This window comes from Sus scrofa, chromosome 7 (assembly GCF_000003025.6).
Source record: "Sus scrofa isolate TJ Tabasco breed Duroc chromosome 7, Sscrofa11.1, whole genome shotgun sequence".
NCBI classification, from domain to species: domain Eukaryota; kingdom Metazoa; phylum Chordata; class Mammalia; order Artiodactyla; family Suidae; genus Sus; species Sus scrofa.
The window spans coordinates 57,059,500-57,084,825 of NC_010449.5; the positions used below are offsets into that span (position 1 = coordinate 57,059,500).

General features: G+C 43.5%; 1 long non-coding RNA gene across 1 annotated transcript; it reads left to right on the plus strand.

Annotated features, from left to right (window-relative positions):
• Positions 9,811-24,920, plus strand: LOC110261713. Its single transcript, XR_002346181.1, has 4 exons — positions 9,811-9,937; positions 13,244-13,346; positions 21,847-21,988; positions 24,453-24,920. It is a non-coding gene; the product is annotated as an uncharacterized LOC110261713 (long non-coding RNA).

The following is a 25,326-nucleotide window of genomic DNA, read 5'->3' on the forward strand; positions in this document are numbered from 1 at the left end:
CGCACCTGCAGCATATGGAAGTACCCAGGCTAGGGGTCAAATTGGAGCTGCAGCTGGGGCCTACACCACAGCCACAGCAACACTGGATCTGAGCCACATCTGTGACCTACACTGCAGCTTATGGCAACACCAGATCCTTAACACAGTGAGCCAGGCCAGGGCTTAAACCTGCAAACTCTCATAGACCATGTCAAGTCCTTAACCCCCTAAAGCCACAGTGGGAACTCTGCTTTTATTTTAATTTTTTTTTTTTTTTTTTTTGCTTTTTTGGGTCACACCTGTGGCATATGGAAGTTCCCAGACTAGGGGTCCAATCGGAGCTACAGCTGCAGGTCTACACCACAGCCACAGCAACACAGGATCTGAGCCACATCTGCAACCTACACCATAGCTCACGACAACATGGGATCCTTAACCCACTGAACAAGGCCAGGGATCAAATCTGCAACCTCGTGGTTCCTAGTCAGATTCGTTTCTGCTGCACCACAGTGGGAACTCCTATTTTAATCTTAATGAGTTAAAAGAGTTAGCAATCTATATTCAGCCTCAATTTCATGCAGATATAAGAATTTGGTGACATTAGTGATCACCAATATCTGTACTCCTTTAGTTTCCAACCTCCCTGGGGGTAAACAAGGGCTAGTTCTGAACAGTCAAATATGAGTGGAAATCCTGTGTCAATACTAGCAGCCTGGGAAGACTTGCCCAGTGACAGACTTTTGCTGTGCCTTTGTCATGGATCATAAAGGCCTCACTTGGGAGTTCCCGTTGTGGGGCAGTGGTTAACGAATCCGACTAGGAACCATGAGGTTACGGGTTCGATCCCTGGCCTCGCTCAGTGGGTTAACGATCTGGCGTTGCTGTGAGCTGTGGTGTAGGTTGCAGTTGCGGCTCGGATCCCGCGTGGCTGTGGCTCTGGCGTAGGCCGGCGGCTACAGCTCCGATTTGACCCCTAGCCTGGGAACCTCCATATGCCGTGGGAGCTGCCCAAGAAATGGCAAAAAGACAAAAATAAATAAATAAATAAATGGGAAGGAAAAAAAAAAAGCCTCACTTGAAATGGTGACTCCACAAGATCAGAGTACTCTTGACTTCTGAATGACCACATGAGGTCAGATGGACCCTCTGTGGACTTCTCATGATTAAAAAGATTATGTTATACTGAGATTTTGGTGTGTTTTTATTTTTGTTTTTTGAACCACAGCAGAGCCCAGCCTCTCCTTACTAACCGAAGATTAGTAAATGAAGCATCAAACAATTGTCTTCTGTATGCATACGGAGAAAAAGAATCAAGAGTTTCCATGCCTTCTGCCAAGTCAAAATAGAAGAGGTTGTTTTTAAAGCTTTTATTTGTATTTTAACTTTAAATAAGCCTCTTTAAAGCTTTTATTTTGATTTTAATAGAATTAGGGTAATTTGAATTTATCCTTATAGCATGAGAGTGAACATAGAATGAGACTTTTTTGAATTATTAGCTGATTCTGGTTGAAGGATTTAATCACTTCCATTGTGTTCGATTTCATGTACTACTCCAAAATGGTCTTTGCACAAATTAGTTCATATATGTTTGGGCGAACAATATACAAGACAGAAAATGACTTTCTAGTTTAGGATATGAACTTGAAGGCAGCCAGGACATTGAGAGTAAAAGCCATGATGTCCTTTCCTTTGCAGTCCTTTCCTTTGCAGTTTTTTTTTTTTTTTTTTTAATAGACTTTATTTTCGGAGCAGTTTTAGATTCACAGTAAAATTGAGTAAAAGGTACAATGATTTCCCATATAGTCTGCTCTTCGCATATGCACGCCTCCCCCTCCCTCCCCCACCCCAATCAAAATCAAAATCCCACTGGAGTGATACGTTTCTTTCAATTGATGAACCCACATTGACACATTATTATCACCCAAAGACCACAGTTTACATGAGGATTCACTCTTGGTATTGTACATTCTGTGGGTTTGGGCAAGTGTATAATGACATGTATCTACTATTGTACGGAGTAGCTTCACTGCCCTAAAATCCTCTACGCTCTGCCTTTTTTCATTCCTTCTCCCTCCAGCCATTGCAAATACTAAACTTACTGTCTCCCTAATTACGCCTTTTCCAGAACTTCATATAGTTGTAACTATTCAGTATGTAGCCTTTTCACATTCTATTGCCATTTTGAATTTATGCTACTGTTTCTTTAAGGTTTTTGTGTTACCATATTTCCTTTTAAGTGAGAAATTTCTACTTAAGCTTCTGTAAGATCTTTTCCACTTTGGAAATTGGTTTGGGAAAGTCAATTAGAGTCAAATTTCTCAAACAAGTGCAACAACTGATTTGCTTCGTTTCAACTTTGGATTTTTTTTTTTTTTTTTGTCAAATAAATATTTGACCAAATTTCTTGGCTGCTATGAAATTTTTAACAACCGATATTGGTAAGTAGCTCAACTACTTAAGAACCTTCAGAGCAGCTACAGAAATGTCTCCATTTTACTTGGAAAAAATTACTCAATTCAGGTACAAAGGAAAACAAGTATTGTGAAAATCCTAGAGGGGAGTTCCTGCTGTAGCTCAGCAGAAAGGAGTCCAACTGGTATCCATGAGGACTCAGATTCCAACCCTGGCCTCTCTCAGTGGGTTAAGGATCTGGCATCGCCATGAACTGTGATGTAGGCCAGCAGCTGTAGCTCTGATTAGATCCCTAGCCTGGGAACCTCCATATACCACAGGTGTGGCCCTAAAAAGGAAAAAAAAAAAAAAAAAAATCCTACAGTCTAGTCTCGGTCTTGTGTACCCTAAAAACAAAAAGTTTCTAGTTTTGTTTTTTGGGTTGTTTTTGTTTTTGTCTTTTTAGGGCCACACCTGTGGCATATGGAAGTCCCCAGGCTGCAGGTCAAATCAGAGCTGTAGCTGCCACAGCCACAACCAAGGATCCAATCTCCGTCTGTGACCTACACCACAGCTCATGGCAATGCCAGATCCTTAAGCCACTGAGTGAGGCCAGGGATCAAACCCATGTCCTCATGGCTACTAGTCAGGTTCATCACCACTGAGCTGCGACGGGAACTCCATGATTTTGTTTTCTATTCTACAAAGATATTTTTCTTCTCTTCCGAGACCAGGTTCCAATGAACAGAAGGCAACACTCTTTTTCTCTGTTGTACCATTAGTAGTGGTTGGTAACAAAGGTAAAGCGATCATACCATTACAAGGATACACTAAAAGCATGAACAGAGGTGGCTTTTTGTGCCAGCTGCGGGCGTGTCTGAATTGATGCTTTGTTGTTCCAACTAACAACAAATGCCCTCATGCAGGTGGTTGATTTTGTAAGTGCACTCTATAATTTAAAAAAACAATTACTTTTAATTGAGGCCTGGCTTCATGGCGGGAAGGGAAGGGAAGCTAGGTAAATTGAGGCTGAGCTGTGACTAAGCTGTTTACAGGTATTTCACCTCACCATCATACAGCAATTCATCTTCCATCTGTGTTCCTTCAGCCCTTCCACTTTTTATACCCCAACAGCGAGACTTTTGACTCCCAAACCACCCACCAAAGCAAAACAACAGATACTGCCAGCTTAGAGAAGGAAAGATGAGAGTGATTTGTTTTAGTGCCACTCCCTGCTCAGTATAAAGACATAATAAACACTTATTTATAAAATTTCCTATGTGACAAAAAGAAAAACTATAACAGTTCATCTAGAAATCAGTGTGCTACCCTCCCTCAAAGTTAAAAGAATGGAATGTAGCTCCTTAAGGACTGTAGCTGTATCTTCCTTATCATTGTGTTTCAGTGCTCAGTATGTGATTAGCACATAGCAGGTATTTACTGAATGAATTTACTGATAGTACAAAATGAGAGAAAACTGACATACTATCAGTTTGTTTCAGTGACTGTATTTTTTACGCTATCTCTTAGCCTGTTCTTGCCTTATGTTCTATTTTCTTTTCATTTATTTGGATGTTTAAATATAGTCATGTTTTAGTGTCTTTGAGATTATTCTCTTAGTTATGGGTGTTGTCCCATTTGTTAGTCCACTGACTCTCCCTTATTGTGGTTTGCAAATTTTGACTGGATTCACATTTAATCAGATTTGTTTGCATGGAATCTGGTGTGGCTGAGTTTGTCGAAATGTCCTCAGCTGGACCCTGTGGATTTTATCAGTTCTAGACAATTTTCTCTATATAATTTCTTAGCCTGAAGTTTCCAGACTTCACAATAGTGTGAATTTGGACTGCCCATGTATCTGCATGGGCACAGTTTTGGAGACCAATTTCTCACTAGTGACCTTCTCTACCCACGACTGGCAGATCCTGCATTTTCTTGTTCCTTTTTAGGCCAGCAAGTGGAGTTTTTCTGGTCTTTATCTCAGAGAGACCCTCCTTCGTGGTCCTGGCCAGCTCCCCACTATAGAAGCATCATCGTCTTTCCTTTTCTTTGGCATTAAGGCCTCAGCTCTGATGGTTAAGACCCATATTCAGGGGCCCTTTCTATTTCTTGCTCTTGTACTCTGATCTATATTCATAGTGCTTTGGATTCTATTTTGTCTCACATTCAAGTGTGTTTGGAGCAGGATTCCTGTCAGCCATTATGGCTAAGAAGCCTTACTGTTCATTTATATTGAAAGAGCTGGATTTTTTTTATGTGACCATCAAGTTAGTGGCATAAAATAATGCAATCCTAAATAAATGCAATGTGCAGATTGTGAGAAGAGCCTTCCTGCTAGTTAGATCTTATTCGTGTTTTGTTTCTTAGCCATGAGGTCAGAGCAAACCAAAGGCCAGTTGAGTCAACCAAATGACTAAACTGAAATTCTTAAAATTCCTTGAAAGAAGAATGATGGGGACATGACAAAAGAACTTAGGATGTCCTATGATAAGCCATAATGAAAAAGAATATTTAAAAAAAATGTATATACATAGACCTGAATCACTTTCCTGTACAGCAGAAATTAACACATTGTAAATAAACCATACTTCAACATAAAAATAATTAATGAAGGATATATAAATAACTCAGTTCAAAAAATAAAAAACCAAATTATTCAATTAAAATATAAGCAAAATGATCTGAATAAACATTTATTCAAAGAATATATACAAACTTTATATACACAGCCAATAAAAACATGAAAAGATGCTCACAACCACAATGAAATGTCATGTCACACCCAGTAGGTATGTAAATAATCGAAAAGGCAGATAATAACAAGTGTTTGTGCAGAAGTGGAGAAATTAGAACCCTTACACACTGCTGATGGGAATGTAAAATTATGGAGCTGCTTTGAAAACCGGTCTGGCAGCTCTTCAAAAGGTTAAACTCAGAATTACCATTGACCCAGCAATTCCACTCCTAAGTATATGCCCAGAAAAAATGAAAACATATCCACACAACATCTTGTATAAGAATGTTTAGAGCAGCATTATTCATAATAACCAAAACCATGGACTCAATCCCAATGTGCATCAACTGATGAATAGATAAATAAAAGATGGTATATTCATATAATGGAATATTATCTGGCCACAGAAAGGAATGAAGTACAGATATATGCTACAACACGGATGACCCTGTAGGAGTTCCCGTCCTGGCACAGCAGAAACAAATATGACTAGGAACCATGAAGTTGCAGGTTCAATCCCTGGCCTCATTCAGTGGGTTAAGGATCTGGTGTTGCTGTGAGCTGTGGTGTAGGTCACAGGCATGGCTCAGATCTAGCATTGCTGTGGCTGTGGTGTAGCCTGGCAGCTGTAGCTGGACCCTAGCCTGAGAAACTCCATGTGCCACAGGGGCGGCCCTAAAAATCAAAAAACAAACAAAAAAACCCTGTAAATATCACGTTAAGTGAAAGAAGCCAGTCACAAAAGACCATGTACTATATGATTCCAAAATCTTGAAAAAGAGAAAATAGATTGCCAGTTGCCTTGGGCTGGGGGTAGGGATTTGAATACTGACTGCTAAGGAGTCCCTGGTTTCTTTGAGGGTGAGGAAAATAATCTAGATTGTGGTGACGGTTGCACAACTCTCTAAAAACTATTGAGTTGTACACTTTAAATGGGTTAATTTCCTGATAGGTGAATTGTATCTCAAAAAGCTCACTTAAAAAAAAAAAACAACAGAACTCATACCAGTTCCACACCAGAAATTCCACAGAAGGCTTCCCTAATTGGTCAATGTGACCCACAGAATTATGATACCCACCTGAGAGAGAAGAGAATCCTCACTAAAGCCACTGATCTCTCCCCATCCCACCTCTCCCCCCCAGACTGCAACCCCAGACAGGAGCAGAGGGCAGAGAGAGGGGAAGCTGTGGCCAGCAGTAGGACACTACTACCCGCCTCCCACCACCATCCCTTGGAACTTAGTGCTTGGGGGGCATACCCTTGGGGGCACTCGAAGGGCAGGGTCAGGGGTCCTAGGTGCCCTGCCATTTGTGGGGCAGTCCTGCACAAGAAATAATTGTCCTTTGTCCCATGAGGTTTTAGAATGTCTTGTGGACGTTCATGTAGGTGAAAGACCTGCCTATGATCATCTGCGCCTAGAATCAAAACTCTATTTTAAAGTATTTTTTACATGGTTTTAATGTATCCTGCATTTCCAGAAATTCAACTACTATGTAAGTCAAAGGAAGGTTAGGATTTCTTTTATTTAGATCTTCTGCAGAGTTGTTCACCATTTCAGAAAACCAGGTCACAAATGACATTGCCACTAGTTGTATTTGAGCCGCTGACAAAAGTCCTGGTATCCATCTGCATTGGTACCCAAGCCCATTCCAGGTGCAAATGTCTGATAGCCGTCCTTCAATGGTATCTCCTGGTACAGTCATTCCCAAGTGTTTACATGTCGAGATAACATCCTTCCTAAATCCATACACTGATGCCCTAACTCTCCAGTACTTCAGATTGTGACTGTATTTGGAGACAGGACCTTTAACGAGGTCATTATGATTAAATGAGGTCATAGGATGGAGCTCTGATCCAGTATGACTGGTGTCCCTCTAGGAAGAGGAGGGGACACCAGAGACGTGTGGTCACAGAGGAAAGGCCATCTGAGGACACAGAGAGAAGACAGCTACCTGCAAGCCAAGGAGAGAGGCCCTACCATCAATCAACCCTGCTGGCACCTTGAACTTGGACCTCCAACCTCCAGAACTCTAAGAAAATAAATACCTGTTGTTGAGGTCCCTCGGTCTGCAGTAATGGCAGCCTCAGGAGGCTAATACGCCTCTCACCCCACATACACATGAGCTGGGACTATATGTCTACAGGGCTAGGTTAACCATCTTGGCACCTCATGGGGCAGGGAATAAGTACCTTTGCCTCTCTCCTTTTGCTGCAGCCTTCGTATCAGTGCCTCCTATTGGCATAAGGGCATGGGAAGCCCAAGTGATGCGGACTGTGGAGGGTCAACTCTCTGAGCCCAGAGCAGACCATAGGAGCATGGAGAATACATGAGGGAGGGGAGGCAATCCGTATATATTAACTTTTTACAAAATGCGTTATGTAGATCAGTTATACTAAATATGAATTTTATTTAAGGATAGTACCGCTGCTGTTAGCAGCACAACTATTTTTACAAGGAAGCATGGGGTCTATTTACAAGTTGAAAACGATTCCCCATAGCTACCAGTGCCTCTAGGGAGGAGGGGAAGCAAGCTTTGAATAAACACTACTTTAAAAATGAGAAATACTGGGAGTTCCTGTTGTGGCTCAGTGGATTACGAACCTGACTAGTATCCATGAATATTAGATTTCAATCCCTACCCTCGATCAGTGGGTTAAGGATCTGGTGTGGCCATGAGCTGTGGTGTAGGTTGCAGACATGGCTCAGATCTGGCATTGCTGTGGTGTAGGCCAGTAGCTGCAGCTCCGATTTGACCTCTAGCCTGGGAACTTCCATATCCTGCAGATGTGGCCCTAAAAAGCAAAAGCAAAAAATAAAAAAAAATAGAGAGAGAGAGAGAAAGAAAGACCATATCTTTACTGTGTCCTACACTATGAAGCAAGAGAGTTGTAATCACAAAAATGACAGACAACGAATCTTGAGGTAGGAGGTAGATGGGCCCCTGGGCTGAGTACAGCTGGGATTTGTCAGCTGAATAAATTGGGCCTTGCTTCTCTTTGACACTTCAAGGAGAAAGTTAATGGCAGGAGCTGAGCTCTGCTGGAGAAAAAAGATGACCACATCAATCACTCCTGGGGCTAAGAAGACCTCCCTGCACAGAAAAACCCCTCAGGGTCAAAAAGGGAAGGGGCATCAAGCCATACGAAGTCCTGATACCATCCCATAACCCTTTGTTCTGAAATCCTTCTTGGCCAAAAGATGGGCACACATGTTGGGGAGGGCCCTGGGTTCAGTCAGGTGTGAGACGTAAACAAGATAATTGGCCAAAGGAGAACAGAGACTTGGAAGACTGTCCTGTATAAGTGATTTAAACCACCTCTCTGGTGTGCTCTTCATTCGAGGGGATTGCCTGTGCCCACTCTCCTCTCATGGGTTGTATATTACTGCTTTGCTTCTGCCTTAGATAAATAGACTACTTCCCTGTGTGCTCTTCCACATGTTGTACTGTGCCTCTAACAATAAACTTTGTACCTGGTTTTACAGGCTTTGCCTCCTTGAAACATTCTTGCTTTCAACAGGGTTAAGAATCAAGGCAATTCTGTTTTTAGCCTCTAGCTGGTGTGGTAGCTAGGATTCCTGGTTTTCACCCACGCTGCCCAGGTTCTATTCCTGAGTATAGAATTAAGATCTCACTCCAAGCCATTACTCACTGCTGTCTCTCTGAGATCAGTCTGAGCAAGATATCCTTAAGGAACCCAATTCCCAGGGGGAAAGATGGGTTTGATTAACCCGATCACTGCTGGGGACAATTATTTTGAGTGTATCAGTTACACCAAATTGCTTGTATAATTTTTTGAAAAGCAATAAAACAGTCTCTCTGGACTTAGGAACACACATACATTATATTTAATATTATTAAACCATGTATAATTATAGTTTGACGGGAGAGATAGCATATCTTAAGGGGCTAATAGAGGACTGAAAAAGCAAGGCTTTTTCTGAGCATGGAAGTAAATGTATGTAAAGATGCAAAGTACTTAAATTGGTTTCTACCAATAAACTTACCTTTGGTGATAACCCCGGGGAACCTCTGATTTCTCACATGTTTTGTTGCCTTCTCTTTGGTAGAACACTTTTTTCCTTGGTTCTTCATTCATCACTTAAAAAGCCCACAACAGGAGTTCCTGTTGTGGCGCAGCGGAAACGAATCTGACTAGGAACCATGAGGTTGCAGGTTCAACCCCTGGCCTCACTCATTGGGTTAAGGATCTGATGTTGCTGTGAGCTGTGGTGTAGGTCACAGACGTGGCTTGGATCCCAAGTTGCTGTGGCTGTGGTGTAGGCTGGCAGCTGTAGCTCTGATCTGACCCCTAGCCTGGGAACCTCCATAAGCTGCAGGTGTGGCCCTAAAAAAGATTAAAAAAAAAAACCAAAAAAACACAGCAAATGATAGCATTCCCTGGTCAGTTCCTCACCCCTACTGGGAGCTCCCTCAGGCGTGGGCTGTGTTGTGAACGGCATTATATTTCCTTCAGTTTCTGGTGGACACGTAGTCAGGGCTAAATATCTTCTTTGGTCTGTTGTTGATTCATTTTCCAATTTGTATGGGTTGAACCAGGAATTTTCAAACTTTGGGTACATTGAGATCACCTGGAGAGCTTTTCAAAACCCCAATGCTTGGCCCCACCCCTAGAGATTCTTGAGTCCATGGGTCTGCGGACACCCAGGTGATTCTAACATGCAGCTTAGGGTTGATAAGCTTGGTCTAGCTCAGGTTTCTCCATCTTGGCACTGCTGACTTTGGGGACTGAATAATTCTTTGTTGGGGTCAGGGAAGGTCTGTCCTGTACATAGTAGGATGTTTAGCAGCATCTCGACTTCTCCCCATGAGGTACCTGTAGCATCCCTTCCTTCAGTTGTAACAGATATAAATGTCTTGTTGCCAAAAGTCCCCCAGGGGGCAAAATTGCCCCGTTTAGAAACACTGGTCTAGTTTCTCTGTGTTTTGCTTTAAGAGCCTAGTTTTGAGAACCCATAATTTTGTTTTCTGTGTCTGTTCTGACAGGAAGCTACATAACTGTGTCTGGAAAAAGCACTAGGCTGGTGTCAGAAGGTGGAGCTGGGCTTCAGCCATTTAACATTAGTTCAATTTGGGCAGTTCTCTTCCCTCCCCGGTCCATCAGAGGGCCATGGAAGAGATCAAATAAGTGGATTTTTATATTTTCTTCCAGCTCTGATGCTTGGTCCTTGCCTGCTTTACCAAGCAACCAGTTGGAACTGGAGCGTGTTTTCTATTTGATGCATTTATTGAAAAGAATTCTCTACTTCTCATTTAATTAAGAAAAAGTCAATTAAATTGCTTTACGGTTTTGACTTTCCTGACTCCTCACTCCACCTCAATACATTTCCTGTAGCAATCTCCCAGGAGACGAACGAAAAGTAAGGCATGACATTGTTTTCATTCCTAAGTTACATAACCAATTTCGGTGTGGAATATGATTTAAGCAGACAGGAAGAAACACTGCCTTTTTATGAGAGGACTTTAAAACTGGAGATGATGGATTTAACAATTTGACTTTCTTTCTTTCTTTCTTTTTTTTTTTTTTTTTTTGTCGTTTTGCCTTTTCTTGAGCCGCTCCCGTGGCATATGGACGTTCCCAGGCTAGGGGTTTAGTCAGAGCTGTAGCCGCCGGCCTACGCCAGAGCCACAGCAACACGGGATCCGAGCCGCGTCTGCGACCCACACCACAGCTCACAGCAATGTCAGATCCTTAACCCACTGAACAAGGCCAGGGATCGAACCTGAAACCTCATGGTTCCTAGTCTGATTCATTAATCACTGCGCCACGACAGGAACTCCTAACAATTTGACTTTCAAAGGCAAAAAATATCTGTAGGAAATTTAAAATGTGGATGTTATTTTTTTAAAATGTAATGCCAGTATTAAATGAATTTAAGGGAACTAGTTCCAATTTGCAGTGTGATTGCAAATGAATGAATCTGTGATTAGTTAAAGAGACCTCTGTATAACCTGTAAAGAAGACAGAGTAGAGTTGGAGGAAGGTGGGGCAAGGGATTATGACACCCTTAGACCTCTAAGTTGGGCTCCATAGAGCCTTCCCTACTCCCCCCAGTCCAAATACTTTGAAGTCCAATTGATAAAGATGGGGTAGGATAGTTGCACAGGTGATTGTGGGAGTCCCATTGGGGGACTGTGGATAGAAAAGGTGGCCTAGAGAGCTTTGGGAGATCTCTGGGGGTTGGAGATCACTCAGGAGGGCCATCAGAACAAGACAGTCTTGCATGACTAGTGGAGGAGCAAGACATGCCTCCGGTCATTGGTTGATGGGGTAAGGCCTACATTCAGGTTCAGCCCGAGGGCAGGAGTTCAAGGACCGCCCTTCTGCTGAATTGAATAAGCACATGACAGTCCTACTTTGACCTCATAGGGTCAAATACTCTCTTACTGGATACCAAGGTGGAGCTACTACTAGAAGAAAGAGGAAGAGGCAGTCTTTTCCCATCCCAATTTCCCTTGGATTATAAAACTGTAGTCCACCTAGTCTTCCAGGCAGAGCCTCCCTGCCTTCCTCCTTGCATCTCTCACAAGAGTCTTACATTAATAAATCTATTTCTTGCCTATCACTTTGTCTCTCACTGAATTCCTTCTGTGCTGAGGCACAAAGAACCTGAACCTCAGTAAGTCCAGACACTAGGTGGGTAATTCTAAATTAAAAACCATGGGTTCAAGTCCCAATCTGGGTTTAAGCTGGGGTTTGAGTCCTGACACGTGGGTTCAAGTCCTAATACATGTCCTGGCTGGGTTCAAGTCATAAGCGCTGTCAGTTTCACAATCCAGCTACTTATCACCACCATCTGGATTAGTGTAACTGCCTCTTATTCCTCGCTTTCACCTTTGACTTTCCTGCCCCCATCCCCCACCTCCTTTTCCATAATCTCTTCTCCACTGCGCACCCAGAGAATAGAATCCCCCCACCCCCACCCCAGCACCACCACCATTTTGCCATAATACTCAGAGTAAAAACCAAATAGCTACAGGGTCCTACGGAATCTGGTTTCCAACTTATTTTTCTGATCTCATCCCCTGCTCTTTTCCCTTATTCAGCAACTCCTCACCCTCCACCCCAGACACAAGTATAATTCCTCAAATGCACCAAGCACTTGCCATGTTCCTGTCTCAGGACTTTTGCACTAGCTCTTCTTCCTCCCAAGGATGCTCTTCCCCCAGATAGCCACCACGGGGTAATTCCTTAACCTCCTTCAGAATCCAAGGCAAGTTTGTGGACAGAGGCATAGTGAGGCCAAAAAACCACAAGGTTGAAGTTTGGAGCAGAGAAAGTTTATTGCAGAGGCCATGTAGAGAGAAGCACGCGCGGGGGGGGGGGTCTCATGCCCCTTCAAAGTCCCAAACTCCCCCAAGGGTTTCAGCAAAGCATTTTAAAAGTGAGGGGTAGGAGTTCAGGTCTCAGGGTATGTGATCAGCTCGTGCATAATACTCTGACTGATTGGGTTGAGGTAATAGGACAGTTGACATTATCAATCCTTGGGTGCCAGAAGATTTGGGAGCTACATGCTCACGATCATCAAGCAGTTAATATCTTGCATTTGGTGGTGGTTTTCAGCATCTGAAAAACTCAGGTAATATGCATGGAATGCTATTATCTGGGTACTTCAGAGAGGAGCTACAGCAGAGGACATGAGGGAGAGGTCTGTCCTGGGAAGGCCCGCTCAGTTACAGTTACGTGGGTAAAAGGTCACCTGCTTAATGCAGCCACTCTGGCCACTCTATTTATTTGTTTGTTTATTATGGCCACACCCACAGCATGTGGAAGTTCCTGGGCCAGGGACTGAATCCGAGCCACAGCTGTGACTTCCTTTAACCCGCTGCATTGGGTGGGAGATCAAACCCACGCCTCTGCAGCAAGCTGAGCCACTGCAGTCAGGTTCTTAACCCACTGCACCATAGCAGGAACTCTAGGGCCAACCTATTTAATATTGCAAACTGCCACCCACATAGTGGCTCCTCATTCCTTAAGTTGGGCTCTTCTTTTGTTCCCAGAGTACTCATCATCTTCAAACACAGTATCATTTATTTACAATATCTGTTCACTTGTCCGTTTCCCTTCACCAGATTGTAAGCGCCATGAGGGCAGAGTTCTTTGTTTTCTTCTCTCAGGTTTTCCACTCATCTAGACCAATGCCTGGAACATCGTATGTGCTCCAAATGAATGAATGAATGAATCAATCAATCAATCACGAACTGTGAAGCCTGACCTTGGGTAAGCTGCTTAGCTTCTGAGTCTCGTTACTGTTAAATGGATTTGATGAGTTACTGTATTTGTGTAATAGAATCGTTGCATGAATCAAATGAATTCTTTTTGTCTGTATGTATGTCTTTTTAGGGCCACACTTGTGGCATATGGAGGTTCCCAGGCTAAGGGTTGCATCAGAGCTGTAGCCGCTGGCCTACTCCACAGCCACAGCAACACCAGATCTGATCCATGTCTTCGACTACACCACAGCTCACAGCAATGCTGGATCCTTAATCCACTGAGCGGGGCCAGGGATGGAACCTGCGTCCTCATGGATACCGGTCAAATTTGTTTCCACTGAGCCACAACGAGAACTCCTCAAATGAATTCTTACCTGAAGGGATTTAGCACAGTACCTGGCATATAAAGTCCCCAGTAAATGTTAGCTGTTCTCATTGTTACTACTAAACTGTTGCCCAGGACCAAAGTCTTGGCACAGCATGTGCTGAGTGATTGAATGTGCTCCTGGCTGCATGAACAACAGGCAGTGGTTCTGAGGCAGGAGCTGAACTGTGAGACTGGGCACGTGGAGCTGGAAAAGGTCAGTCAGGTGCAAGAAACCCACCTTGAGGGCAGCCCAGAATGCTGCCCTCGTATCCTCCCCCACTCCCCCTGAGAGGTGTGTGGACCTGATCTGTGGGCCATCAAGAGGATCTGTGTTTGAGGAAGACTGTAGAAAACCATGGTTAGCAAGATGAGAAGGGAAGAAGCGTGGAAGTGGGGAGATCTGGCGAGGAAGGGTTGACTCATCGAGGAAGGAGTAATGAGTGCTTGGGTAAGACAACTGTGGTTGGAACGGATGGTGGAGACATTCTGGAGACAGAGACAACTGCTTCAGAACAAGCTCAGGAAGGCAATCTGCTTTTTGTGCTCTATCAGGTAGCAAAAATAGGATGAACAGGAACGATGTGATTCTTACCTATCATTGATTTCTAAATGGTCTTTAATTTTTATTAACAGGCCATTTGGTCTATTATTCAGTAGAGAAGCAGACTGTTTTTCTCATGGGGAATGTTTAGACTAGGGAAAAAAAAAAAAAACAAAAAGGAAATTCTTTCCTTGCTAAGTAATAATAGAGAGATGAAGCAAGCATGGCCAAAATACAATGTGAAGGAAAGCTCTGGAACCCACTGGCATAAAACAGTTCTTGTCAAACCCCAGTGAGTACTGGAGCAGTTTCTCTTAGAAGTTGAAGCAGGAAATACACACATTCTGATTAAAGCCTGTCTGAGTTCTGATAGCTGCTGTGGCTAGTTTGAAAACCTTGGCATTTCAAGATCTCAATAAAGTGACTTTGGAAGCCCCAGAAGGACAAACCTTTGATAAAGCTGCAGGGTGAGATGAATTCCACAGCTGAAGTTAAGATGCCAGAGATGAAGGCTCCTTTTCTACGTACATTAGCCATCAATTGACAGCTCCTGCCCTTTAAACTTAATTGCCTGCCTCTCTGGGACTAGAAAGTTTCACAGTCTATTGTCAGTCTTTGATGCTCAAAGTGTTAAATATTTAAAAAAAAACAAAAAACAAACAAACACCCCCAACCCTCAGACTCTTAACACCTCTTTGCCCTGATGACAGACAGCCCAGCCTCCTACTTTGTTTTCCTGCTCATCTTCTCTTCCTTTTTAGCATCTTGTAGGATTGCAAAGTCAGGTCGCTATTATTGTTATTTTATTTTATTTATTTATTTATTTATTTTTTGTCTTTTTGTTGTTGTTGCTATTTCTTGGGCCGCTCCCGCGGCATATGGAGGTTCCCAGGCTAGGGGTTGAATCGGAGCTGTAGCCACCGGCCTACGCCAGAGCCACAGCAACGCGGGATCCGAGCCGTGTCTGCGACCTACACCACAGCTCATGGCAACGCCGGATCGTTAACCCACTGAGCAAGGGCAGCCACTGAACCCGCAACCTCATGGTTCCCAGTCAGATTCGTTAACCACTGCGCCACGACGGGAACTCCTATTATTGTTATTTTAAAGTGTTTGTCTTCCATCGCTTAGGAGCTACATTTCCTGGGAATCGTATTTCTCAGAATTTTGAAATTTGCCTAGTTCAGTTCTCTAGGACATGTCTGCAGGGCGCTTAGGCACGCACAGGGGTGTTTTTAAAAGCTCGTTGAGGGCCATTCTCTTTGTTTACTGTCACCTCCAAGATGAAATGGCTGTTTTCTTGCCAATTCTTCCTGAAGGGCCCAAACTGGGTCCTGAGGAGCAGTTTCCTTTGGTCTCTGAAATGAAATGGTCAGCAAAGCAAGGCTAATGCACCTGACGCTCTGCTTCTAGCCCTGTGAGACCCCATTTGGAGGCGATGCTGCAGGGTGCGGGCGGGGGGAAAGGCATCTGAGAAAGGAGTGAGCAGGTCCCACTGCACGCTTTCCTATTACACACTAGGGAACACTTCCATTCTTTCAAAACTTGCTTTCTTTAGGGATGTTTCTCCACTGTCATTTAATCCAGTGTTTCTCAAAGTGTAGTTCTGAGCCCTTCAGCATCACCTGGGAGCAGGTTAGAAATGCAAATTCTCAGGCCCCATCTAGATCTGAATCAGAAACTCGAGAGTCTTATTTTTTTTTTCCGCTTTTTAACACCACAGGTGTGGCAAATGGAAGTTCCCAGGCTAGGTGTCAATTGGAGCTGCAGCTGCCAGTCTACACCACAGCCATAGCAATGCCAGATCCCAGCCATGACTGTGACCTATACCACAGCTCCAGGCAACACCGGATCCTTAACCCACTGAGTGAGGCTAGGGATCGAACCAGCATCCTCATGGATGCTAGTTGGGTTCATTTCGGCTGAGTCACAACAGGAACTCAAGGAATCTGTTTTAACAAACTCTCCAGGTAATTTTAGGGGCCTCAAGTGCAGAAACCATTGATTTGGCTTCTTTTTGTTGTTGTTTCTATGTTTTGATTTTTCTTTCTATTTTTTGGCCACCCTGCAGCATATGGAGTTCCTGGGCTAGGGATCAGATCCAAGCCACATTTTCAACTTATCCTTTTAATCCACTGTGCCTGCAGGGATCAAACCTGCATCCTGGCCCTGCAGACACCACAGCAGGAACTCTATTTGATCTATTCTATTGGTGTTGGTGCTCAAATTGCTCTGCTCATAGTTTAGAAAGTCTGCTTTGTAATTCTGTGCATCTGAAGTCTTTGTAAGGCTGCTGTTACCTCAATAGCATCAACCTCCACGGCAGGAGGGAAAGAGGGAGGTGAGTGCCGAGAAAACAGGGAGGAAAGCTCAGACTTGCTTGGGTCTGCTTTGAATCTTTGAAACTGAAGCACTAATGGCCTGAACCTAGCCAGAACATGAACTGATCCTTGAACCCACGTTCTGGGACTCGAACCCAGGCAAAAACCAGATTAGGACTTAAACCCACAGTTTTAAATTAGAATTATTCACCCTGTGTCTGGACTCACTGAGGTTCAGATTCTTCCTGTCTCCTCCAAGAAGGAATTCAGCGAGAGACAAAGTGATAGGAAAGATATAGATTTATTAAGATAGGATGCTTGTGAGAGATGCAAGCGGCATGCACGGAAGCTCTGCCCAGATGATCCAGAGGGGCTACAGTTTTATTATCTAAGAGGAGTGGGGGTTGGAAAAAGACTGCCTCTTCCTTTCTGGGAATAGTAGCTCCTCTTTAGTATCCAGGAAAGTGTGTATTCAAATCAGCAGAAGTCCAGTCTTCAACTCTTGCCCTTGGTCTGAATCTGAATGCAGGCCTCATCCCACATGTCCCCCCACCCCCAACGTCTCGTGCCCCCACTACTCAAGCAAGGCTGCCTCGTTCTAAAGGCGTACTTGAGCAATTAACTTACAGTGATCTCTCAAAGTCACCTAAGTTTCCCCCTTGATCTATAGTCCCTTATTGGGACTTCTACAACTACTTGTGCCTACTCTATCCCTATCATCTTCACACCTTTAAAAAGGGAAAGCACTCAACCACTGGTAAGAAAAAAAAATCATTAAAGAGAAAACCAACTGCTATTTTGAATCAGTAGCACAGCAAATTGAAGTGTGATAGCCATAAAACATTTTTACTTCTGATAAAAGAATCCCTTTAGGGCAAGTAATGATCTGTTAAATATCAAAGGAGCAGACCAAGGACCCAAGGACATTTAACAGGGAGAAGACATGAGGCAGGGAGACAGGGAGGATGTGAGCTCACCTTCAACAGGTCACAGCCCAGACCTGCAAAAGAGTATCAGGAACAGGACCAATGCAGAGAGCCATGGAGAGGTGTCTGGGGGCTCCTTTTGATTATTAGAACTGCCCAGCAATGTGATGGCATCTTAGGGGTGATGGGGAGCCCCCTGGCTCCAGAGCGTGTAAGTCTGAGTGGCCATGTGACAGAGACACCATATTAAAGGGAATTCTTGTATCAGGCAAGAAGTTGCACTAGGGTCAACATTTTGCAGACTTAAAAAAAGTCAGAACTCTTTATTCAAATGAGATAGAACACCATCGTACTTAAATGTATAAAACAGATCAAAAAGGTGTTCCTCTTTGATGATCTCCAAAATACATCCTTTTTGGAATATTTTAGTGAATACCAAGGTCCCTTTCAACAGGAGCTCCTCTGATCCTGTGGCTCTTTGACCTCTTTTCAAGCCAGAACTTCCCTTATTCTTCTCCCCAGGATTCTCTCGAGTTGTCCATGAGCTTCCTTGGACGTGGTGTCACTAAAATTGCAGTGGGGAAAAGCGCATGCAGCCGCATGCTTCACATGCCCCTCCCCAGGGATGGCGCACGGCCAGGGCTTTCCACGCTGAGGCCAGGATCACAGTAGCCGGTGAGGGCAGAGGCTGCTATCTGAGCTCACCTGAGCAAGACATGCCTGTCTTTAGCCACCTTTACTGCAGACAGGAAAAAAGACAGGCAGACCTAAAGCCTGAGCCAACAGGTGTGCATCAGTGAAATTGGTTTTGCATGCTGTGCGCGACCCACCTTGGACCAGAGTGCTGTCTGGGCCTGCCCTGATGTGGGTCTCAGAGGTCAAGAGGATTTCCTCAACAATGAAGGGGTCAAGTGCGAGATGGACCACGGACCTGCTGGGGAGGGCTGGCAGCCAACACCCTCCCTTTTCTGCCCAGCTTTGCTGGCTCTGAGTCTGTTTTTTTTTTTTTTTTTCCCTGCAGAACCAGAGTGTTTGTCATAAAATTCTTGGACTACTTGAGTTTTGGGATTATAATGCATTTTTTTCCACTGTCATGATAGCTTTAGTCTCTTATAAACACCTAACAGGCAAAAAATATTTTTCCTTCAGAAGAGTAACAAGAAGAAAACACCAAGGAGATGTCATTATAGTATAGTTTCTTCTCTGCTTGGCAATATGCATGTCTGTGACCTGGAGTTGATTTTGTTTGTTTAAAAGGAAAGACAAGGAGTTCCTATTGTGGCTCAGCAGAAACAAATCCCACTAGTATCCATGAGGATGTGGGTTCGATCCCTGGCCTTGCTCAGTGGGTCAGGGATCTGGCATTGCTGTGGCTGTGGTGTAGGTCAGCAGCTGCAGTTCCGATTTGACCCCTAAGCCTGAGAACCTCCATATGCCACGGGTGTGGCCCTTTAAAAAAAAAAAAGGGAAAGACAATTTTTCATTCACTCAACAAACATTTACTAGACACATAGAGCTGCTGGGCTTCTGCTGGACACTGGGGATACTGTCAGCCCCAGCCGTGAAGGAGCCATGAATTGAGAGGATAAACATGGGAAAATCACTGTCTGGGCATCCACGCATTGATGGTGATTGGTGTACACGGGTTGCTATGTAGTTATCCAGGTAAATAAAAAAGGACAAAAAGCCCTCTAAGCAGAGAATAAAAAATGTATAAGCAGCACAAAGTCAAGGTGGTGAAACTGAGTCCCCTTAAAACTGAGTTCCCCTATTGACTTTATGATTAACCTTTCTGTCTAAAACTTGATTCCCCTTCTTGTCCCTTCTGACCTCAATCCTGTGCTAACTGAATAGTAATCAACCAGGGCCAGAGAACTCCTTCCATTGCGATAACATGTTAACCTACAAATTCAGGTTGTTTCTCCAGGGCAAGATGAGCTAACAGACCCCCAAACCATAGGCCGCCTGGCCAAAGAATTGTAAACCAGAGACATCCTGACTCCTGTAAGAAATGTCACAGAAGTATCACAAAGCCATGATTAATCCCAGCTTCTTTATTCTTCCCCTTTACAAAAACCCTCTAACTCGAAGACCAAGTTGGAGTGGATCTGAGACTTGTCTCCAGCTCCCTTGCTCAGCGCCAGGCAATAAACCCTTACTTTGCCACCAACAGTTGCTGACAGTTTGGCTTTCTGTGCTGCGGGCACATGAGCCCTTTCTGTTTAGTTACAGATGTATGGATCTGTCCTCCTCTGTGTGTGAAGTGGGATGAAGCCACTGTGAAATTCTAATTCTATATTTCTCGGTGTCTTTGAGAAATGAAATTCTTAGCATGGAAGAAAGGAGATGCAGGTGGAATAAATAAGGGGTTATGTAAAAACCCTCTAGCCCTGAATTTGAATTGAAAATATCTGAATGAACTTAGGAAGTGTTTCAGCTCTAAGACCAAGAGAAAATGTATTCACCAGCTCTGCTTGTGACAAGGTTGTGATCTGGACCGTCCATTTCCCAATAAAAGACTATGGCTCCTCAAAAAAAAAAAAAAAAAAAAAAAGATTGATTCCAGGTCCGGGATAGGAAATGATCAAGAGGAGCCTATCATATCAGATTAGATGGAAGTCTTCAAAGACTGCTGGGATAGTATCAAAAGGACTCAAAGTCAAGTTGAAGAAGCTCCCTTCAACAAAAGATGGACCCTTTTCAGCATCAATATGGGTGAAACTGCAGTGGGTTGAAATACATCAAGTATGTTTAATTCTGTAAGTTCAGAATGATACTAAAACATAACTGGTCACCTTTAGAGTATGCCTATGAGGAAATTTATTATTTTGAAAATTGATAAAGACATAGAATTATCTTTAAGCATTTATCTGTCTTTCCTCTACAAACTGTACTACTTGGTAACCAAATAGTAGATGAGGAGATATTTCTCTTTCAGTTCATAAATGAAGAAAGAATGATAGAATTGGAATATCACCATTTGGCAACTCCTAATTAATTAACAGAGAGCGACACTGATCAGCAACATTTGCTAATATCATAAATAAAAACAACCAGACATCACATGGCTTCTATAAAGTATTCTTGTCAAAAAAAATTCAACCTAAATCTAGGTTAAAATAATTTATATGAGATACAGGGGACAGAAGAAAATATTAAAAGTCACCATGGAGATGCAATAAGTAAAATCTATGTTCTGGAAACCTCTACAGGATAAATAATCTTGTTTCTTAAACAAAATGCAAGGGAAAAAAGAGAGAAAGGAAACTGATATTTAAAAGGAACTTAAGAGACATCAATTACAATGTGCAAAACTTATTTAGATCGAGTTAAACAAATAAAATAAAAAATCTGGGACATTTACAAGACAATTGGAAATGTGAATACATTTGGCCTTGCTCAGTGGGTCAGGGTCTGACGTTGCAGTGGGCTGTGGTGTAGGTCACAGACATGGTTCAGTTCCCATGTTGCTGTGGCTGTGGCGTAGGCCAGCAGCTACAGCTCCGATTTGACCCCTAGCCTGGGAACTTCCATATGCCCTGGGTGTGGCCCTAAGAAGAAAAAAAATTATATATGAAATGATACATTATCTGAGATTTGCTTCAAACTAATAGAGGAAGGGGAGGAAGGGGTGGGAGAGAGATGGCATAAATTTGGCTATGAGTTGATCATCACAGAAGGTGGCTGACAGGGACATGAGAGCTCAAGCTCCTCTTTGACTTTTGGATATGTTTGAGATTTTTGATAAGTAAAATATGTTTATCATCTTACCCTGACACAATTTTTTCCCCCTGGGATCCAGAAAACCAAGTTTGAATTAAAAAGTCTTGAACTTGTGCTGGAACATGGAGTCTTGAGAAGCACTCCCCTTTTTTCCCACCCCCCGCTCTGTACCACATTGCAAGGAACTCTGTGCACATGTGTGTGGACATCCCAGCTCACATTTCCAAGCTCTGTCCACATCCTCTGCCAAAACTGCCCCTTGGCCATCCTCTGGGGTATACACACCAGCAGTTCAGTTTACTCTTAGGGGAACAGAGTGGTGAGGAAAAGGCCCTTACCAGCCTGGGGCCATTTAAGCATATTATTCTAAGAGCTTCAGGAACCTGAATTTGTTCTAGAAAGGAGGCACAGCTCTTCATGGTTATGTCTCCTTGATCTTGTTGACTCCTTATGCTGTGGAGACGGCTATGTTTGGGGGGCTGCAGAATGGGTCTCAGGGTCCCCATGTCCCCAGAGCGACACCAGCAATGGCTGGTGGGAGGATGGGAATTTTATCTCAGATGAAGCAAAATTGGGAGGCCCTTGGCATTTTCAAAATCCAAAATTAAATACATGATTTTCATCCAAAGGATGATGGAAAGAGGATCACTTTCTTGGCCTCCAACCCTGACCCCACAGCAAGATGACAAGCTACAGAGAAATCAAGGCTGCGGATGGAGAGGGTATCCTAGGAGACATCTTAAAGGGATTGGTTTGATTTGGGGGGAAAATGTAAGATCAATCATACACATCTTACCTTCTAAAAAGGCACAGCACTTATTGACACTGAATTCATATTGTGCTTCCAAGATGAAACTGGCATGCTTTCCAAGACAAAATAGCAGGGATGTTGCCCCCAAGTGTTATTGGTACAGCCGGCCAGCTGGTAGTCTCTCAGCCTAATTCGAACAATCTTTGCTTTTTAGCTGTGTAAAGTCCCAGCCTCAGAACTTCTTCCCTTGGCATTAGCAGCAATACTGTCCAACAATAATCAGCACCAAGGCTACAAAGAACACAGAGCTTTACTCTGGTCTTAAGAACTGCAACTCAGAAGACACAGATCTGGGTAAAAGTGAAAAAGTCTTCCAGGGAAGAGGAAGAGTCAGGGGTTTACAAAGGCAAAGACCACAGGCTTGTTAAAGTTGTCTGGCAGGGATTATGATTGACTCTGACACAGGAAAAGAAATATTTCTCTTTAAGAGGTAGACTGTATGTGTTGTTTTAGGTAACGATCCAAAACGGTATCTTGAGTTTCTGGAATATTGGGCAGATGTTCTGGACGCCTGAGTTCAGACAATGAGTGGCCAAAGGTCAGATTCCAGCTAGGCTGAGATGTGCATAAATCACATCCCCTCAGTCCCTCCTGGCTCCACTTTAGAGAGCTATGGCAGCAATACCGACTCCATTTTTATTTTCCTTTTATGGTACACGTCAGGCTCTTAAAGCAGCAGCATGTTCTAGGAAGGGAAAGCTTTCAGACCCTCATACCTTAGTGGGACCAAGTTTTTCCTCACAGAGACGTGAGGGCAGCCAGAGAGGCCCTGGTCCCTGTATGGAAGGACTGAAAAATAAATTTAGGACTTTAGAAATAGTACAGATTTCCACCCACAGTTGCCTTCTTTATAATTTTGCTAAGGGCTCCAATTCTATGGGTGGATGTGAAACAATGTATCATAGACATAAAAGGTCAGTGGTTTTTCAGGTCTCTGTAAGCAAGGCAGCATTCTGCACAGTTGAAAGCTTGTGTCTCCCTGGAATCCTGGCTGATTTTGTTTCTTTTAGGAGCTGGATGCTCAAGACCAAAAAGCATAGCAAGCTTTGGGTTGTCCAGTGCTCTGCCAGGGCCCTGCCCAACCAGTTCCTGCTCACAGCCAAGGCAGTCTGGGCACCTGGGAGCTAGAGCCATTGGGCAGGCAAGGTCTCCGAGGTGGGCCTGGACAGACTGCTCAGCTTCCATTCTTTTGAGGTTTTGATGCAACTCAAATATACTTTTAGGGCCTCACCCGCAGCATATGGAGGTTCCCAGGCTGGGGTCGAATCAGAGCTACAGCTGCTGGCCTACATCACAGCCACAGCAACTCGGGATCTGAGCCGCATCTGCAACCTACACCACACCACACCAGATCCCTAACTCACTGAGCGAGGCCAGGGATTGAACCCACAACCTCATGGTTCCTAGTCCGATTTGTTTCTGCTGTGCCAGGATGGGAACTCCTAGGGTAAAATTTCTTGAGCCTGGACCATAAGCTTCTAGGGATTTTCTGGGTGAATGGGTGATAAAGCACAGGCCACTGTGCCTTTGACTCAAACTCTTTGAAGACTTTGGGCCCCAGAGCTGGTGCAGATAGACTTGGCCTTGGGCCTGTAGACAGGAGCTTTGGAGGGTTTTCATTTGTTTTGCCTTTAGATATGGGCTGTAAGGTTAAATTACTTAGCCTCATGGTCCATTTCATCTTTGGGTAAGACCCCTTCCTTTTTTTCGAACTAATGAATTTTTATCCCATATTTCCCTTCCATCCCCCTCTCCACTTTAAACAAGCACTCCAATGTGCTTAATGCATATCTTTTTATTTGTATGTGTTCTTGCATGTGTCTTGTGTGAGTATATTTCTTTCACTTGGAAAATTATTTTTCCTAAGAGTAAGGAGAAAATTAGAAGCATTAATACATTATCAGGACTTTATCCAAAAGTAAAATAAGCATGTTATTCCAAATTCAGGGCCCAGACAATGTGAAGATGAAAATTATTGTGGGGGACAAAACTATATTGTGAAAAACACATAAATTTACATTTCCACTTACATATATTGTTCCAAAGTCAATTTATAGAATTTTGGTACATTTGAAATAGTGCTGGATTATTGAGAGTAACCACTGAAGTGCCTTTTGACTATGTGAAATATGCAAAAGTTGCAAAATTTAAAAAAGCTAACATATAAGAAATGTTATACAATCATACTGGTCTACAAAGTTAGTGTCCAGATTGTAGATGAAAAATATGTTCCCCAGCATCCTAAAAATAAGCAGTCTTTGAAATCTCTTATACACTGGTATCAGATAGTCATGTTCATTTTATTAACACCAGAGGCAATAGCACATGCTAAAAATAAGCATGCACCTATGCCTGTATTATTAATGTATGGGAATGGTATTATATTATAAAATCTCATCTGGTTTCCTACTTTTTTTCACTAAGCACTTTGATTTTAAGACCCACATGTTGTTGGATGTGCCTGCAGTGCCTCGGCCACGTTTTATTCATCTACTCCCCCGCGGGTGGACTCTCCGGCTGCCTCCCTCCTCCATCATGGGACACAGGAACAGAATTTTTGGGTCACAGGACTGACTGCGATGGAGGCTTTAGTCTGGAAACCTACTAACAGAGCAAGTGCCAAAACCTCTTCCCTGTGTCTAGAAGTCTGAAGAGCCACAACGCCTCCCATCCTCCCTGCAGCACTAGGATTAACACCTAAAACTACAGGATTTGGGGTGGAAAAATTGGAGTCGAGAAGCAGCTATTCTCCCCTCAACAGCCATTCTCCCCTCCACTGCCCTGGGGCAGAAGTCATCCTGGGGTTTAGCTGAGAGGTCTAACATCTCCAAAGAATTTGCTTGCAACATGAGTATCTAGACAAAGTTCTCAATGCTACTCAGCAGGATCTCCTTGTAAATCTATTCTAAGTTGTGGCTTATCAGATTTACAAGGAGATCCTGCTGAGTAGCATTGAGAACTTTGTCTAGATACTCAAGTTGCAATAGAACAAAGGGGAAAAAAAATGTAATTGTAATGTATACATGTAAGGATAACTTGATCCCCTTGCTGTACAGTGGGAAAATAAAAAAAAAAAAAAGAATTTGCTTACAAGTCCTGAATACTGAGCTGGCCCCTCCCCCAAGGCCCAGGGTAAGGGTATGGCCACTTCTCACCCCAAGGCTGGGAAGTGACTGAGGAAGGTAGACAGAAGACTTGAGCAGGGATGCCTTGGAATCAGGCGGTGCCCATGCAAGTGCTGTCCCATCCCCCCCCACCAGGCGATCCCCCCCCCCCACCAGGCAAGTCTGTAGGGAGC